A 19,728-nucleotide genomic window follows, 5' to 3' on the forward strand; every position below is an offset into this window, starting at 1 on the left:
CTAGCTGCATTTAAATAAAGTGTACATCAGGAAAAAAAAAACACACACAAAGCAAACATTAACATCGATAATTAAAAAGGCAGACAAAGCTTCATAAATTGAGGAAATGTACATCTCCAATTTAGCAGCGCTTTTAAAAACAGAATAACAGAGTTGGAAGGGATCCTGGAGGTCTTCTAGTCCAACCCCCTGGTCAGGCAGGAAAACCTATACCAGTGATGGTGAACCTTTTTGTTGTGGTGTGCCAAAAGCACACGCACATGTGTGCCGGCACCCACAATGCAATGCCCCCTGCCTCCCCTGCGCATATGTGTGCAACACCTTTTCCTGCCCCCTTACCTGCACTGTGCATACTCACTCCTCCCAGCAGATTTTTGGGGTGTTTTAGGCCGTTTTCACCCTCCTGGAGGCTTGAGGGAAGCCTCTGGAGCCTTGGGAGGCTGAAAATGGGCCTGTTTTGGCATTTCCGGTATTTCCAGAAGACCCATTTTTCGGCCTCCCAAGGCTGCAGAGGCTTCCCTCGAGCCTCCGGGAGAGCAAAAATGGCCTCAAACAGGCTGAAAATCAGCTGGGAGGCACGCACATGTGCAGTGCAAGTAAGTTTGGCTGGAGCTCATGTGCCTGCACAAATGGCTCTGCGTGCCTGTGGCACCCATGTCATAGGTTTGCCATCACGGCAGTTCTGTCTTTAATTTTCTGGCTGAATATAAAGACAGTTAGATAAACTCTACAAAGGCTTCCATACAAAGTTTCTTTATTGGTTTGTAATAGGCATCCTCAAGGTATAACTCACAGTTATGTTGAGATTCATCCAGAGGTAGGATTCTACCGGTTCACACCTATTCTCTAGAGCCGGTTGTTAACATTCTAAGCAGTTCGGAGAGCCAGTTGTTAGAAGAAATTACTGACCTAATCCTGTAAGGAAGGCAGGAAGGAAACATTCTGGTGTCGCTTACAAAAAATGCCTCTCCATTAACCCTTATTACATTCTTGGCAGGACTAGACTTCCTGTCTCAGGAACTTCCCTGGAGTTTTTTTCCCCTCTTTTACTGGTTCTTTGCTTGTGTGGAGTAACCATTCAAAGTTACAATGGCACTGAAAAAAGTGACTTATGACCATTTTTCACACTTACGACTATTGCAGCATCCCCACAGTCATGAGAGGCCAGGCGAGGAGATGCGTGTCTCAATATGAGTGATACTGAGCTGGCCACGCCCAGCCAATAACATGACCACCAAGCCATGCCCACCAACTAAGCCACGCCCACAGAACTGGTTGTTAAAAAATTTGAATCCGACGTCTGGATTCATCTAATGTCCAGTCTTTGCATAGTTATCTTCATAGTGTGAAAATATGGTTATCTTCATCCCATAACGATACAGCAAAGGGAAAGACACCAGCATAATGCTGGGGTCCAAGCAAGAATAAAGGAAACTCCCCCAACCCACCAAGGGTCAATTCAGTGACCACTCAGGATTACAGATGTCATGTTGTCATATGACATGAACTACACCTCCCATGAGGCATTCCCTTAAGGGGACACCTCATAATTCCCAACTAACTTTATACTGTCTAACCAGCACAATGGCCCTATACAATTTCAGACAAAGCAGACAAACAGACTTCGTGAAGGATAAAATAACACAAAGGAATCATGAGATGAGATATATGGCACTGTCATAGATTGGATGAGCAATCCTAAGCAAGAAGTGGCATCCTTTGTTCTTTTGGAAGCTGGTTATGGTGGCTAGGGATTCTGGGAGTTGTAATCCCCACACATCTGGAGGGCAGCATGCTGGAGGCGGGGCAGAAGGTTGTCTTAATAGCTGTTTGGTCGGGAATAGAGCAGCTGTTTTTCCATTAAGGTCATTTCTTCCTAAACATTTCACTGTGGTGATAACCCCTCTATCAATATTCTCCTTTCAGATGCGTGCTGTGTGTATCTGCTTTGTTTGAGTGTTGCCAGGTTGGTCTCCTTTGGGGAAAAGCAGCTGTAGCTTTGATTCCTGGGTGGTAGCAGCAGAGGAAGGACAATGTTTATTTCATCCGGATTTTAAAATTATGCATCTCATCCGTCTTGAGGGATAGGAAGCGCAGAGTTCTGTCTGAGAAGATTCATATGGAATACCGAAACTGCATTTCGAATTAAGCGCTGAAGGTCTGTTTTGAAGTGCTGGGTGCATCTTTATAGTAAAAGCAGAAGATTTACTCTGCTTCTCCCTTGGGACCCTGCTGGGATTGGATCAACACAGAAAGGAGCCATTGTGCTCTATCTGGGCTACCCTACAACATTTGTTGAAGCATTTGTTCAACTCGCTTTGGGCCCACTTCAGCAACTGTGTGCCTCTTACACAATCTTCCTGGAGAATTTCACCTGACCTGCTGATCAAAGAAACTTGCCCTCCTAGCAGCCGCTTTGTAGAAAATTCCTCTCTCCAAAGAATCAAAATTTGCTTCAGAGTTTATAAATTTTTGTTCTTTTTGTTCCCAGAAGTTGGGATGACTCAAAACATCCTGCAAATTGACAGGAGTGGCATGAGGACAAATGGGCAAATGAACGATGACAATTCCAGACAAAAAAACCAGTATACAAACAACTCAAGGTGTTGTTTTTTTAACAGATTAACAGAGTTGGAAGGGACCTTCTAGGTCATATAATCCAACAGCCACTGTGCCCAAGCAGGAGACCCCATACCATTTTTGATAGATGGCAGTCCAGTCTCTTCCTGAAAGTTTCCATTGATGAATCTCCCATAACTTCTGAAGGCAAGCTGTTCCATTGGTGGATTGTTCTCACTGTCAGAAATTTTCTCCTTACTTCCAGGTCAAATCTCTCCTTGATCAGTTTCCATTCTTGTCTGGCCTTCATTTTCAGCCTTGGAAAATAGCTTGACCCCTCACTCTCTGTGGCAGCCCCTCAAATATTGGTTGGAACACTGCTATCATGTCTCCCCTGGTCCTTCTCTTCACTAGACTAGCTATGCTCAGTTCCTGCAACCATGATCTGTTCCTGCAACCGTTCATCGTATGTTTTAGTCTCCAGTCCCCTAATCATCCTGATTGCTCTTCTCTGCACTCTTTCTAGAGTCTCAACATGTTTTAAATGTGTGGTGACCAAACCTGGATGCAGTACTCTAGGTGTGGTCTTACTAAGGCTTTATAGAGTGGTATTAGTACTTTAGTTGATCTTAATTGTATCCCACTGTTAATGCAATTCAGGATTGCATTGGTTTTTTGGATTGCCGCTGCACACTGTTGCCTCATATTTAATTGGTTGTCCACTAAGACTTTTGTTTCTTATGTTGCAAATCCACCTGGACCAAATCAAGTGTGGAAGAAAAGGAACATCTGATTTTTCCATAAGCCACCTTACAGCTTACTTTCTGGATTTGCCATTCAGTCCTGGGTCACTTTGGCAACTGCATGAAATATTGCATCCTTTATATAACAGTTCTTCATGTTTGTATATCAAAACCAAGTGAACCGGCATCTCCCTTCCTTAGAGACAGTGTCTTGCAATCCAAAACACCCAGGAGAGGGGGGGAAACCCGCTCAAAGAGATTGATATTCTACTCGGACAATGGTTAAATATCTCCTAATTACGGGCAAAATTAGGATACTTAGATAGAAGAGTATTCCCAAGCGACAGCGTCAGACCTCCAGCTCTTTGCATATGAATGGCTCTGCCAAGTAAGTATCCTGTTAGTAACAAATAACAGCCTTGCTTTCCTCTGGTCCATCAGTTAGCCTGTCAAGTGGAATCAAGAGACAGGGAGGAGGGAACTCTTGGCAAAAAGGAACTGAGAACGGACCACATAGATTGCCTCTATTGCTTCCCTCTTGCCTTCCCTCCCTGAGTCCTTTTTGGAAATCAGCTCTGTTGACAAACACAGCTAATAGCTTGCACATGGTGCAATGGATCAGAAGTTCAGAGGAACAATGAGGATCTTGAGAAATTACAACTGGAATCACTATTTTTCTTGGCAGGAGGCCTGTTGAAGTCTCAGCCTGGTATGAATCAGCAAGACCTTCCTGAAGGCTAAGCTGGTGACAAACTGCTGATGGTACAAGCCAGAATATCACAAAGGAAAAAAAAAAGACAATATTATTTCTTTTGGAAGGGAAAAGGAAACTATCCATTGGTCCTATTTTTAATTACAAAATGGCTGTGAAAAGTGTATGAGGTTGGTTTTCCATTCCGGTATTTGGGCACTGTTGAATTAGAGCTTTGACATGAAATGATCATGTTGGATAGGCATCAGTCTTGATAAAACATTATTGATGGACACCCTTTGACTCTCGAATTAAGCTCTCAAGCTCTTGACAATTCCTAAACCTCTTTTTATAACAAAATAACATAATTGGAAGAGACCTTGGAGGCTCAGGCAGGAAACCCTATACAATTTCAGAAAGTTGGCTGTCCAATCTTTATAATGCCTTGGTAAAACCATACTTGGAATACTGCATCTGGTTTTGGTTGCCACAATGTAAAAAAGATGTGGAGATGGAGACTCTAGAAAGAGTGCAGAGAAGAGCAACTAAGATGATTAGGGGACTGGAGGCTAAAACATATAAAGACCAGTTGCTGGAACTGGGTATGTCTAATTTGATACAGCAGCAGCCAAAAAAGCTAATGCAATCCTAAATTGCATTAACAGAGGGATACAATCAAGATCAAGTGAGGTACTAATACCATTCTATAAAGCCTTAGTAAGGCCACACCTAGAGTACTGCATCCAGTATTGGTCCCCACACTATAAAAAAGATGTTGAGACTCTAGAAAAAAATACAGAGAAGAGCAACCAGGATGATTAGGGGACTGGAGACTAAAACATATGAAGAATGGTTACAGGAACTTGGCATGGCTAGTCTAATGAAAAGAAGGACCAGGGTAGACATGATAGCAGTCTTACAATATCTGAGGGGCTGCCACAGAGAGAAAGGGGTCAATCTATTTTCTAAAGTGCCTGTAGGCCAGACAAGGAATAATGGATGAAAACTAAACAAGGAGAGATTTAACCTGGAAATAAGGAGAAACTTTCTGACAGTGAGAACAATCCACCAATGGAACAGCTTGCCCTCGGAAATTGTGGGAGCATCATCACTTGAGACTTTCAAGAAGAGATTGGACTGCAATTTGTCAGTAATGGTGTAGGGTCTCTCGCTTGGGTGGGAAGTTGGACTAGATGACCTACAAGGCCCCTTCCAACTTTGATTATCTGTTATCTGTTATCTGAAAAGAAGGACAAGGTGTGACATGATAGCAGTGTCTCACTGTTAATGCAGAACAATGAATGTTCCTTTCCCTTCTGATGCATCCTTTCAGTCAAGGCAGGTGCCCTGATTCTTGCTCAGCGAATTTCTTAACAAGGCTGATTCCAACAGACTTACCCAAAGCCAAAGATCAGTGGACATATTACCCAAAGATCAGTAGACATACTGCTTCTGTAGTATGTGTGTACTTCCATTACGTGTTCTGCAACATTTCAAACATGGATGGGTCTGCCATACAGAAGCTGGTTGCTTAGAAAAGGTTGTTTTGATACACAGATGTTTTGATGAACATCAAAGGGAACCCAAAGGAAACATTTAGCAGAAATTCCCGTTCTTTCCCTCCTTTGTGAAATTTGGCAGGACACCCTGAACCTAATGGTTGGGGTGAATTGAAGGAGCACCTGCTCAAAACACCAAAATCATCTACTTCCTGCATTTCCTTTCCGTTCATGTTACAGACTTTGCTGGTTAGAGATTCCCTCTGACCTTTTCACCCTCAGATGATTTTCACTGAGCTTTATTTTATCTTCTTTTTTTCCTTTCTTTTTAAATTAAATTTTATTAAGCATTTTTCAACAATTTAAAAACATATTTACATTTCCAACAACATTATGACATCGGCAACATTCATGTTCGTATCTCAATTGCTATGTTATTTTTATGTCTATTGTCTAACTAAATATACCAGGCGTCCCAGACTAAGTAATACTCCGTTTCATTTCTATCTTTTAACTCTAGAGTCAGCCTGTCCATCTTTGTGCTGTCCAGAATCTTTCTTAACACTGTTCCCCCCAGATCAGGAATGGGATTCTACCAGTTCTCACCTATTCGCTAGAACCAGTTGTTAACTGTCTAAGCAGTTCGGAGAACCGGTTGTTGGACGAAATCTCCTTTTGTTTTTTCCCACCCTTATTACATTCTTGGCAGTATGCCTAGACTTTCTGTCTCCGGAGGAGGTTTGTTTTTTCTTTCTTTTCTGGTACTTTCCTAAAGGGAAACGGTTATTTTAAGCTTTTTACACTGCTCTTGGGAGGAAATACTCCCCTGGAAGTATTTCCAGCCGCATGCAATGATCAGCACTTTGAAGAAATAATTGAATAACGAAGCAGAGCTGCCAGAAAGAAGCTTTTAATGACAAGGAACCAAAATGAGTGACATTCAGCAAGGCTTCTTGATTAGCTAGAAAGATTGACATTCAAACGTGAGTTTACATACCCTTTCTGAGTTTTGGTCTTAAAACTGGTGACCATTGAAAGTTACAATGGCACTGAAAAAAGTGACTTATGACCGTTTTTCACATGTATGACCAATGCAGCATCCCCACTGTCATGAGAGTCCAGCCAAGGAGAAGCGCCCATCGTGAGTGACGTCGAGTTGGCCATGCCCACCCAGTCACATGACCACTAAGTCATGCCCACCAACTAAGCCACGCCCACAGAACCAGTTGTTTAAAATTCTGAATCCCACCCCTGCCCCAGATGGTATATTTTCCTGTTTCCAGTACTGTGCATACACAATCCTGACCGCTGTAAAATAATATATACACCTGTCTTAGTATGATCCCCCCCCTAATATCCTCTTATTGCATCATTGTCTTAATTAGGCACTTGAAGTAGTAGAAAATAAAAGAAAACCAAGAAAAAAGCATTTATTTAAATACTGAATTGTTTAGGAACTCAAGGTGGCCTATGTAATGCTTCTTTCTCCTGTTCTTCCACATAACAACAACCCTGTAAAGCAGATGGGGCTAAAAGCGGCTGAACAAACTCACTCAATTTCATGATAAGAGTGGATGTGATCATTGCAAGACCACCACCACACAGCGATGTAACAACATTACGGATACTCCTCAATCCCTGGCTATCTTTGTACCTGCTCAGTCAACAATCTTAGTAGATGACTCTTAATAGCAGCCATTTTACCAAGACTTAGCAATAAGTGCCCTACCCATGAGCTGATAGACCATGATAAAAAATAAATATCAGATGTTTTCCATGTCCCCTTTTCCATATCACTACAGAATTTCTGCCACCCACTACCCAACTTAGCAGATACCGTGTAACGGATATTTCACATAAAATGAGTGAATGCCTTATTTATTGTGCACACATGGCTTCCAGGCATGACATAAGAACTGAACCTGGGATTGTTTGTGTACCAGGCAGATGCTTAACCCGAAGTCTTTGATCTGGATCTTCTCCTTTCTTAGCTTTCTAAATCTGGAATCCCTCAAGAATTAGAACACAGCAAAGTTTTCATTTGATGTGTAAAACCAAATATGCAATTCCTAGTTGAAGATATGAAGGAAGAGCCCTAATAGCAGTCTGTAAGTATTATCTGCAGCATATATTATAAACCCTTGTAACAAGATCTCCGTGTGTTTTAATAACTAATCAAGGTCTTGTTGAAACAGATGGTTTCTCCTAACCAGAAATTTTGTGTGTGGCAGAAAGGCACAATCATGCTTAAATTAAGTTTTTTATTTGTTAAGTAACGTGAGCAAAATAAAATAAAATCACAATATATTTAATATACCCGCTGATTGTCAATCATCTCAGTGTGTTTATTGGTCAAAGCTATGGGAACCATGGATTTTGTATTTAGTAATCCATCTGTAATTCTGCCTTTATATGTGAGAAAGTCCAGTTGCTAGCTGTTCTCCCTTTTAAATTAAAAATTTTGTGTGTCGTGAAGGAACTCAGAAGATTTCAGAAAACTTCTGTAGGTCTCGCATGAACTATTCTACCATTATCCTCCTATTTCTCATCTTAAAAATAATTCCAATATAAAGCAAGAACAAATGCTGGAGGAATGATGATGCTTACATTAATTTCTAGCTATTGCATCTGAGTTTCCCCCTAGCTTCAAGCTAGAAACCTTTTTCACAAGGACAAGCAACATTTAACAGAATAACAGTTGAAAGGGATCTCAGAGGTCTTCTAGTCCATCCCCCTGCTGAAGCAGGAGAGATTGGTTGTCCAATCACTTGTTAAAAACCTCCAGTGTTGAAGCACCTACAACTTCTGGAGACAAACCGCTCCACTCGTTAATTGTCCTCAATGTGAGGAAATTTCTCCTTAGTTCTAGGTTGGTTCTGGGTTTGATCTACCCCGCTGTAGACTGAACAATGTATCTCTATGTTAGATGGATTCCTTATTGCAATTATTTCTCTCCTATATGTACAAACCATAAAGAAGGGATATATAAGGATCTATGAAAATGAAGGTGAAGGTATTATGTTTTTCTGGTTCCCACTTCTATGTTGTCCTGCGTCATAATTACAAAGGAGTTCCTAACACGATCTGTTCACTTGCATTGTCCTTTCTTGGGAATTAAGATGGCCTAGAAATGCTGCATAAGTAGAGATATAGAATGGATTGGATAACAGCAGCAACCACTTTCAAGGGAGAAATTAAAAAATCAATCACCAACCAACACTTTTCCATTGAAAGGGATGCAAATTGAGCAATAATTCGACCATTAGTAAAACGGCTTATTGTATTTTTTAAACAAATATAAATTAAACCATTAAAAATGAAGCATACTTTAGAAACATGTTTTTCATTTTCGTGTGATGCATCTGTTCAATCTTTTACTCCTCCCTTCGAAGTGCAGATGTTTCCAACATTCTAGTTTGGCCTTCACCTCTTTCCACCTGCTTCCTCTCACAGTTCCTGCCAATAAAACATTCACCAACACTCTGGATTAAAAGCTTGACGTAAAGCATTTTCTGAAAACACACTGTGATGCTTCTGGTGCACTCTTTCTCCCACATAATAACTTCATAATGTTCTAGACCAGGGGTGTCCACCTTGGTAACGTTAAGCCTGGAGGACTTCAACTCTCAGAATTCCCCAGCCAGCTGGCTGGGGAATTCTGAGAGTTGAAGTCCTCCAGGCTTAACGTTACCAAGGTGGACACCCCTGGTCTAGACTGTGTTCTACTCATACCCACTCAAGAGTTTAGATGTTTTCCTGGACTGTAGGCATCAGGGGTGGGTTTCAAATTTTTTTATCACTGGTTCGGCGGACATGGCTTGTTAGGTGTGCTTTGAGCACGTGCACACATACTTTGCGCATGCTCCAAATGTGCACTTTGCACAGGCGCAGAGGTGTTTTGAGTCACCTCCTGCAAGCCGGCACTCTCCCTAATGCTTCGGCAGCTGCCGCACGGCAATTGCTGTGCCGTGCAAAGCATCTGTGCTTCAAAAGCAGGATATAAAGGTCAGTACTGGAGCCCGGGTGGGCAGGTGGGCCCAACAGCAGGGAGTTGGAGATAACCAGTTTGGTCTCTGCTGCTCATTGGCACTTCCCAGGGGTGGGATTCAAATTTTTAACAACTGGTTCTGTGGGTGTGGCTTAGTTGGTGGGCCTGGCTTGGTGGTCATGTGACTGGGTGGGCATGGCTTGGTGGTCATGTTATTGGCTAGGCGTGGCCCATTCAATATCACTCACATCAAAGCACACATCTCCTCGCCTGGCCTGTCATGACTGTGGGGATGCTGCAACAGTCATAAGTGTGAAAAATGGTCATCACTTTTTTCAGTGCCATTGTAACTTTGTATGGTCACTCCACAAAAGCAAAGTACCAGCAAAGGAAGGAAAAAAAAACTCCAGAGAAGTTCCTGAGACAGGAAGTCTAGTCCTGCCAAGAATGTAATAAGGGTTAACCGAGAGGCAGTTTCTGTAAGCGACACCAGAATGTTTCCTTCCTGTCCTTCTTACAGGATTAGGCCAGTAATTTCTTCTAACAACCGGTTCTCCGAATTACTTAGAATGTTAACAGCCGGTTCTAGCGAATAGGTGTGAACTGGTAGAATCCCAACCCTGGTGCTTCCGGCTCAGGAGAACCAGGCTGAACAGGTAGAATACTACCACTGGTAGGCATCTGTAAGCAGTAAAACAGTCTCATTTGTCAATTGTGACAAAGTTCACCTCCATTCCTTTCTCTAGGACAATGGTCTCTGTTATGTCCTGAGGACTCAAGGAGTTCTCACTCAGGTCCACTCACTTGTGTGGGTGATATTCCCCCATTCCCATTGGTTGGTTCTCCCCAGCAGCCAGCTATAAAAGCAGGCTGTGGGGTCCAACCGGTTGCTGATTGCTGCGAGCCAGTTCCAGGCTTGGCAAGCACGGTCAGCCCTTTATTTGTAAAATAAAGTACTGTTGCACTCATGCTCTGGTTCAGCCTCTCATTGCTCAAACTTAACACTGGCGACGAGGATGGGATGGCTACCAGATGCACCTTGCAACCGCTGAGTCACTAGCCACCGATCCGCAGCCCAGAGAGAGCAATCGGCTGGCGATAAGGGAAACGCTGATCCGCAGCCAGAGAGAGCGGTCAGCCAACAAAACGAGCGATCAAAAAGAGCAAACGCTGATCCGCAGCCAGAGAAAGCGGTCTGATTCAAAAAGTTAGAAGCGTCTGTAGCCGCTTGTTAGCCCCGCTACGGGGAAAGTGAAGCGCTGCGAGCCGCAGCCGCTCTGCATTTGGCGCGAAATTCAAACGGGTGTCATTTGAATTTCGAGCCAGTAGGAATCACAGCACAGCGCTGTAGAGAGTCACTAACGCCCACTTTTTTTGGCGCGAATCAAGACACCTCCAACGGCTAGCAGCCAACGTGGTAACCCAGAGAGAGAAGAGAGGGTAGCAAAAAACCTCTCCAGAGCTGATATCACTAGTAACTCACGAGCGCTCGTAGTCCCAGAGAGATTTTTTCCGCAGGTAGCCCAGCCGTTCCAGCACCATGAGTTCCAACCCAGTATTCCCGGCGTTTAAACCAGACGAAGAGAAGTGGGAATCGTATAAGAACCGCTTCAATCATTACATCGATGCGGTCGGCCTGGCAGATGCGGGAGAGCATCGGAAAAATCCTATTTCCTAATCTACTGCGGAGCCACCGTTTTGATACCGCCGCAGCACTCGTAGCGCCGAGAGAATTGAAAAACGTTCCGTGGTCCGAGTTGCTTGAGATCCTCACTAACCACTACGCTCCCAGGCCTTCACAAATCGCCAGGAGGTTCACGTTCCGTATGAGGAAGCAATCTAGTAAGGAGACCATCAATCAACATATGGCCGCCCTCAGAACAGCAGCCCTGCACTGCGGGTTTGGAACATACCTGGAGGACATGCTCCTCGATCAATTAGTTTGTGGGGTCAAGGATCTCAACCTACAGAGGCGCCTGCTAGCAAAAAAGACCTCAACCTCGCGCAAGCGGTCGAGCAGGCCCTAGCAGCCGAGCTAGCAACGAACTCAGCCACCGAAATTCAGGGCCCAAGTGCCAAGCTAGCATCGTTCCCAGTCCATTCCGAAGAGGTGGAAGCGGAAGAAACCCACAACGATGAGAACGACGAACACCGCCTCACCAATGACAGACGGTCGCAGGTAGGGGCCAAACAAGAATACACCGGTCCACCCAAGCACATCACATTGTGCCTAGCCTGTGGGGATCACATCAAAGGGCCACCTGCAAGTTTAAAGGAGCCGTTTGCAACAACTGCCATAAGAGGGGCACATTGCAGAGTCTGCCAAGCCCCCAAAGCGCTGCACACAGACCCCGTCCTCGCACTCGGGACCACAGAGGCAAGTATTAAACTGTCGCACGCACCGCCTTGCCAGGCGTACTTGCCACACTGTTAGTAAAATTTCTCTCTCCGTTTCCCTAGAAGGTAAACCGTGCCACATGGAGGTTGACACAGGGTCAGCGCTCTCAATAATCTCGTGGAACACCCTCAAGAGACTCCACCCCAGCCTATCTACTACCCGGCTTCAGAGATGCCAGTTCGGTCTGAAGGACTACCAGGGGAAGGCCATTCCCGTGATCGGCAGAGGCAAGTTCTTTGTCAGTTTTAGAGCTTTTAAAGGCCACCTACCTCTAGTGGTAGTTAACGGCAATCTACCCACCTTATTGGGGCTCGATTGGTTTCCCACCTCGGCCTAGGGTTAACAGGAGTCCATGCTGTCTCAACCTCAGACACTGACTCCTTATTCGCTGACTACGCAGATGTGTTCAGCGAGGAGCTGGGGTGTTATAATGGAACCCCATCTCGTTCACCGTTGACCCCCAGGCAGTCCCAATCAGATTAAAACCACATAGAGTTCCATTTGCTATTCGACCAAAACTAGACGCTGAATTGGATAAACTACTAAAACAAGGGGTCATTGAGCCAACAGATTTCGCCAAGTGGGAGACGCCCATTGTCACACCCCTCAAAAAAGATGGTAGCCTGAGAATTTGCTCGGACTACAAGACAACAATCAATAAATATTTACAAGTTAGCGCCTACCCTGTGCCCGTCATTCAGCACTTATTGCACACATTCGAACCGGGCAGTATTTTTGCTAAATTGGACATGTCTCAAGCATATCAGCAGTTCCCTGTTGATAACCAAACAGCGGAACTTCAGACCATCGTCACTCACAGGGGTGCCTTCCGATGCAAGCGTCTCCAATTTGGCGTAAGTGTTGCCCCGGTATTTTCAGTCCCTCATGGAGCGGATTTTACAGGGCCTCCCTGGTGTAGTACCCTACTTCGACGACATCTTGGTCTCAGCCAGGGACAGACCCCAACTCTTCCAGAGAGTGCGAGCAGTGTTAGAGAGGTTCAGACAGCATGGCCTCAAGTTAAAAAAAGAAAAATGCGCCATTGCCACGAGACAGGTGGACTTTCTGGGTTATAAAATTGACGCCTCTGGCATTCACCCCCTGGAGTCCAAGGTTAGGGCGATCCACGAAGCTCCCACACCGACCTCCAAAACGGAGCTACAAGCTTTCTTGGGGCTGCTAAACTTTTATGCATCCTTCTTGCCCCATAAAGCCTCAGTAGCCGAACCCCTACACAGATTACTAGACAAAAAGTCACCATGGCACTGGGGGCACAAAGAAGACCAGGCATTTAACGCCGTCAAATCACTACTTACGTCAGAGGCAGTGCTCATCCAATTCGACCCCAACCTTCCTTTAGTACTGGCAGCAGACGCATCCCCTTTTGGAATTGGGGCGGTCCTTAGTCACCGACTCGCCAATGGCACTGAGGCCCCCATCGCCTTTTTCTCCAGGACGCTCTCGGCCACGGAGCGAAATTACAGCCAAATAGACAAGGAAGCCCTAGCAGCTGTTGCAGCCGTGAAAAGTTTCACGAATTCCTTTTGGCCACTTCTTGAACTGGTCACCGACCATAAGCCCCTCCTGGGCCTACTGGCCGGCGACAAACAGACACCTCAAGTCCTCTCCCTAGGATGACAAGGTGGACACTTTTCCTAGCGGCCTACTCATACAAACTTATTCACCGCCCGGGCAAAACTCTATCCCACGCCGACGCTCTCAGTCGCTGCCCCTTACCCGCTCCGGCTGAAGACCCAGCTCCTGTCAATGCCATTTTGAAATCACCCAGTTGGACCTGCCCATCACCACCCTTGACATCGCCGCTAAAACCAAGGCAGACCAAACGCTCGCCCAGGTGCTCGACTGGGTGAGGAGGGGTGGCCGGGAGGCAACGTTGATAACAAATTCGCACCCTTTAAGACTCGCATGCAGGAGCTGTCCAGTTTGCAGGGTTGTCTACTGTGGGGCACTCGAGTGGTCATTCCGACCTCGCTGCGTACCCGAGTCCTGGAGGCGTTGCACGAGGGACACCCTGGCATTGTGAGAATGAAGGCATTAGCACGCAGCTACGTGTGGTGGCCGGGTCTAGACGAGGACATTGTCAATTGGGTAAGTTCCTGCAGCACTTGCCAGGAATCCCGTCCTGCTCCCCCATCGCCACCCCTACCAGATGGGAGAGCGCCAGCGTCCCTTGGTCTAGAATCCATATCGATCTGGCAGGCCCCGTGCATGGAAAGATGTTCCTAGTGGTCGTGGACGCTTATTCCAAATGGATAGACGTGGCACAGCTATCCACGACCACCACACTAGCAATCACCAACGTGTTAACGCGCCTGTTCGTTACACATGGACTACCCGACTCCTTGGTCTCCGATAATGGCCCACAGTTCGCATCAGTTGAATTCAGCCGTTTTGCAGCCAACCTGGGCATTCGCCACATTTTCACAGCCCCATTTCACCCTGCGAGTAATGGGTTGGCTGAAAGGGCCGTCAGGACCACCAAAGAGGCTCTCGCTAGGTTTGGCAGAGATGACTGGCACCACAAACTCTCACGGTTCCTGATGAGCCAGCACTCAACCCCCTGTGCAGTCACCAATAAGTCCCCAGCGGAACTTCTGATGGGCCGGCGCCTGAGGACTGTATTAGATAGGCTGCACCCACAATACTGCCCTGACTCTCCCTCGCTTCCACTTCGGGGTTAGACATTTTATGTTACAGGAGCCGATATTCGCAGGGAATTTCGCTGGGGACCCACTTTGGATTCCGGGCGAGGTCATCGCCGTCACCGGGCCGAGATCGTATAGAGTCAGGCTGGAGGATGGTCGCGTCTGGAGGAGACACGTAGACCAACTCAGAAGGCGCCTCAGCAACCTCGCAAACAAGAATCCAGAGTCTCCAGTCGAAGGGGAACCGTCTCATCCGCCGCCCAGCCACATCGCACCCTGCGACCAGTCTGCGCCAGCGGTCGTTCCGGTCAGCCCAAACTCGGACAACAGCGCCCGAGAGTTGACCAGCCTGATCCAACCCACGAGAGCTCGACCCCAGTAACCAACCCGGTGGTTTCCGAGGATGCCCAGTCCGGAGAGAGTGTTGGCGACACTATACCGGCTCAACCGTCACAGACTGATACCGAACAGACAGACAATGTTCCCGAGTTGCGCCGCTCCGGCGCCAACACAAACCCCCGTCTACCTCAAGGACTATGCATGTTCGCATCTGGGGGAAGGGGTGTTATGTCCTGAGGACTCAAGGAGTTCTCACTCAGGTCCACTCACTTGTGTGGGCGATATTCCCCCATTCCCATTGGTTGGTTCTCCCCAGCAGCCAGCTATAAAAGCAGGCTGCGGGGTCCAACCGGTTGCTGATTGCTGCGAGCCAGTTCCAGGCTTGGCAAGCACGGTCAGCCCTTTATTTGTAAAATAAAGTACTGTTGCACTCATGCTCTGGTTCAGCCTCTCATTGCTCAAACTTAACAGTCTCCAAACTTTCCGGCTTTGCAGACCAGCGGCAGGGGTGGGGTGGGGAGAGCAGATGTTTCTGGGGGAATGGTGGGCACACACACATTTGCCCACTGTCAGCATTCCGAGTAACACACCCACTGAAAGCAGAACTCCGAGACAGGTAGACTCCTCAAAGAACATATTTATTGGATACATCATATCGACACAGCCGGTGAAAACCATCTCTAACATTTCCTACGGTTTTCACCTAATTAAAAGAATAAAATCCTTCCCAGGTGTCACCAGTCACATCCAATTAGGATGGGTTGCAGGCTTGTCTCCTCCATCAACAGTCACCTGTTACAATGACCTTGATTCCCATAGGAAAACTTTTTGTTTTGACTGCTAGCCAGGCTATCTACTTCCCCCTCCTCCCTTCCCCCTCTCAGGCTTCATGGCCACTATGATGCACCACAAGATGGCTTCAGCTAGGTTTGCTTCAGAGTTGACAACTGTTGTTTGTGCTGCCTGGTTCCAAATGGCTGCGGCCCGGTACCAGACCTTGGCCCTGCGGTTGTGGACTCCTCCTTTAGGACTCCTGGAAGTTTTCAGTATGTCATATAATATTCTGCACATCTGATCACTTCCCCCTTGACTTGAAAGTCAGGAAATGTTTGTGATGATGCTAGTGGACTGCTTCTCACACTTAAACAAATGCAGAGCAAGACTCCTTTCACTTGATTTTGGTGGGTAGGGCCAGGATCGCACCTTAGTTATTCAACTCAGGTGAGATAAAAAGATTGACGTGGGTAGGACAAACCCATATCTCATTTTAATAAATTTCATCTTAGTTCTAGATCAGAGTTCCCCAACGTTCACTGCTCGCTGCCATTTCTGTGGCCCATTAGTGGGCTGCAGCTCACAGGTTGGGGACCCCTGTTTTAGACCAGTGTTTCTCAACCTTGGCAAATTTAAGGTGTGCAGACTTCAACTCCCAGAATTCCTCAACGTAGCATGCCTGGCTGGGGAATTCTGGGAGTTGAAGTCCACACATCATAAAGTAGACAAAATTGAGAAACATGAATATAATTGCCCTCAGCAGATGGCAACATCTTTATAGATTCACAACCAGAGGTGGTATTCAGCAGGTTCTGGCCAGTTCTGGAGAACCAGTAGCGGAAATTTTGAGTAGTTCAGAGAACTGGCAAATGCCACCTCTGACTGGCCCCACCCCCATCTATTCTCTGCCTCCCGAGTCCCAGCTGATTGGCTGGGTCTTCTTTGGTTGCCCTTCACAGAAGAACGGAGCTGGAAAGCAGGTTAGTGGGGTGAGTAGGGAATGGGAATTTTGCCGTACCCTTCCCTTGGAGTGGGGCAGGAATAGTGATCTTACAGTATCCTTCCCCTGCTACGCCCACCAAGCCATGCCCACAGAACCAATAGTAAAAAATTTTTGAATCCCACCACTGTAACCCATCTATCTATTCGCAGTCAAACTGCTGGGTTGGCAGGAGCTTTAAATATGGTTACACTCAAGTTATTTGTTTTATTTTTTATTTGATTTGATTTGTCAATCGCTTACAAGATAATAGGTATAAGTATAAACATGAGTAAGAATACACAAGATAGGTACGATTACATGGGGACATTAGGACAGGGACAGGAGGCACAATGGTGCACTTATGCATGCCCCTTACAGACCTCTTAGAAATGGGGTGAGGTCAATAGTGAATAGTTTGAGGCTAAAGAGGGTTTGAGGATGTAACTACAGAGTTAGGTAGTGCATTCCAGGCATTGCCCACTCTGTTGCTGAAGCCATCCTTTCTGCAATCGAGTTTGAAGCGGTTTACATTTAGTTTGTGTCTGTTGTGTGCTCTTGTATTGTTGCGGTTGAAGCTGAAGTAGTCATTCTTCCTTCTGTAGCATTAAGAAAAATATAACTTGAAAGGGAATTAGACCAGGAGATCCCGTGACACCTTCCTGCAAAACTGTGTATAAACTCATCAATAAATGAAATACAAGGCAACATCAATGAAATGCAAAGAATGAATATAACAGCATGGTCTGGAAGCAGGGTAAAAATAATGGGGAAAGATTGCATTAATTAATGTAAGAGATGGCATGCAACCATGGTGATAGAGCCAGAGTTGTATAATGTGGTTAAAAAAAAGAAAGTTAAAAGCCAATGCCATCCTAGGCTGCATGAATAGGTGGATAGTATCAAGGTCACATGAAGTGTTAGTACCACTTTTTGCTGTTTTTATAAGACCATACTTGGAATATTGCATGATACAAAAGAGATTCCAGACTCTTGCAGGGAAGAGCAACAAAGATGATTAAGGGGCTGAAGGTTAAATCATATGAAGAACGATTGCAGGAACTGAGTATGTTTAGTTTAATGAAGAGAAGGACCAGGGTGACATGATAGCCGTGTTCCAATATTTGAGAGGATGTCACAGATAAGAGGGGGTAAACCTATTCTCGAAAGGACCGTTGCAGGGGAAGGTTACTGCAAAATCCCCATTTTCTCCCCACCCAACTAACCTGCTTTTCAGCTCTGTTCTCCTGTGCAGGGCAACAAAAGAAGGCCCAGCCGATCAGCCGGGACTGGGGAGGCAGAGAATAGATGGGGGTGGGGCCAGTCAGAGGTGGTATTTGCTGGTTCTCCGAACTACTCAAAATTTCTGCTACTGGTTCTCCAGAACTGGTCAGAACCTACTGAATACCACCTCTGGTCCAGAAGTCATAGATGCTCCATCACTGGAGATTTTAAAAGAAGAAATTGGACAGCCATTTGTCCAAAAGACTGTAGAGTCTTCTGTTTGACCAAGGGGTTGGATTAGAAGACATCCAAAGTCCTTTCCAATTCTGTACTCTGTGGTGGTTAAGGCAGTATTTCCCAATTTTTCACATTTAACATGTATGAACTTCAACTTCCAGAATTCTCCAGCCAGCAAACTGTCAGGGAATGTTGAAAATGAATTTCTCCGGTAATATCACACTACTAACTAGAGCATACAAAACATTTGCTAGACCAGTACTCGAATACAGCTCATCAGCCTGGAAGCCACATTACGTATCTGATATTAACACAGTTGAGAAAGTCCAGAAATATTTTACAAGAAGAGTTCTCCACTCCTCTACTGGTTGTAGAATACCTTATGCCACCAGACTTGAAATTCTAGATCTAGAAAATCTAGAACTATGCCACCTTTGGTCCGATCTAAGTATAGTATATAATATTATACATTGCAATGTCCTACCTGTCAATGAATACTTCAGCTTCAACCATAACAACACAAGAGCACACAATAGATACAAACTCAAGGTTAACTGCACCAAACTTGATTGCAGGAAATACGACATCAGCAACAGAGTGGTCAATGTCTAGAATATTCTACCTGAATCTGTGGTTTCTTCCCCCAAACCCCAAAACTTTAACCTTAGACTTTCTACTATTGACCTCACCCCTTTCCTAAGAGGTCTGTAGGGGGTGTGCATAAGCGCACCAATGTGCCTACCGTCCCTGTCCTATTGTTTCTTTTATTTTTCTTATATGTATCCATGTATTCATAACTATGTTTTTACTTATACCTATTATCATGTAAGCAATTGACAAATCAAAATAAATCAAAATAAAATAAAAACTAAATAACCATAGCAGTAGTTTAGCTGGGCAATGGAAGCTAGTAGCAATGAGGCAGCCACAACTTCCTTAGATTTCATTTTCTCTGGAGTTTTAGGTCCTAGTTTTGAACACATTTCGTAAATTAGCCCATCTGAGGTACCTTGGTTCAAAAGCTGTGGCCCTAAGAAACAGAAGATACAGTGACAAATACTTGATTACCAGTTTTTTGACAACTCTTGGTGAAGGTTTACTTGGAGATGCTGATATCAAACCAGGTCACCCAGTCAGTCCTGATTTTTCAGTTTTCATTAATTGATAAAGAAATGTTATTTATTGTAGTATAGAAGACAGAAAGAATGTTAAAGAAAATGAGGGAATCTTTCAACTCAGAGATTAAACTCTTTTATTGTTGCTTCAACCACAACAAACTTGATTGTTAACTGCTCCAAACTTGATTGCAGAAAGTACAACTTCAGCAACAGAGTGGTCAATGCCTGGAATGCACTGCCTGACTCTGTAGTTACATCCTCTAACCCTCATTCCTTTAGCATCAAACTATCCACTATTGACCTCACCCTGTTCCTAAGAGGTCTGTTACGGGCGTGCATAAGTGCACCATACGTGCCTCCTGTCCCTGTCCTATTGTCCCCTTTTAATCATACCTATTTTCTGTATTCTTACTCAAGTTTATACTTATACCTATTATCTTGTACACGATTGACAAATCAAATAAATAAAAAAGAAAAAAGAAACTGAAACTGGAATGAAAGTATTGTTTGCTA

This window comes from Pseudonaja textilis, chromosome 3, assembly GCF_049901715.1.
Source record: "Pseudonaja textilis isolate UNSWEBS1 chromosome 3, rPseTex1.2, whole genome shotgun sequence".
NCBI classification, from domain to species: Eukaryota; Metazoa; Chordata; class Lepidosauria; order Squamata; family Elapidae; genus Pseudonaja; species Pseudonaja textilis.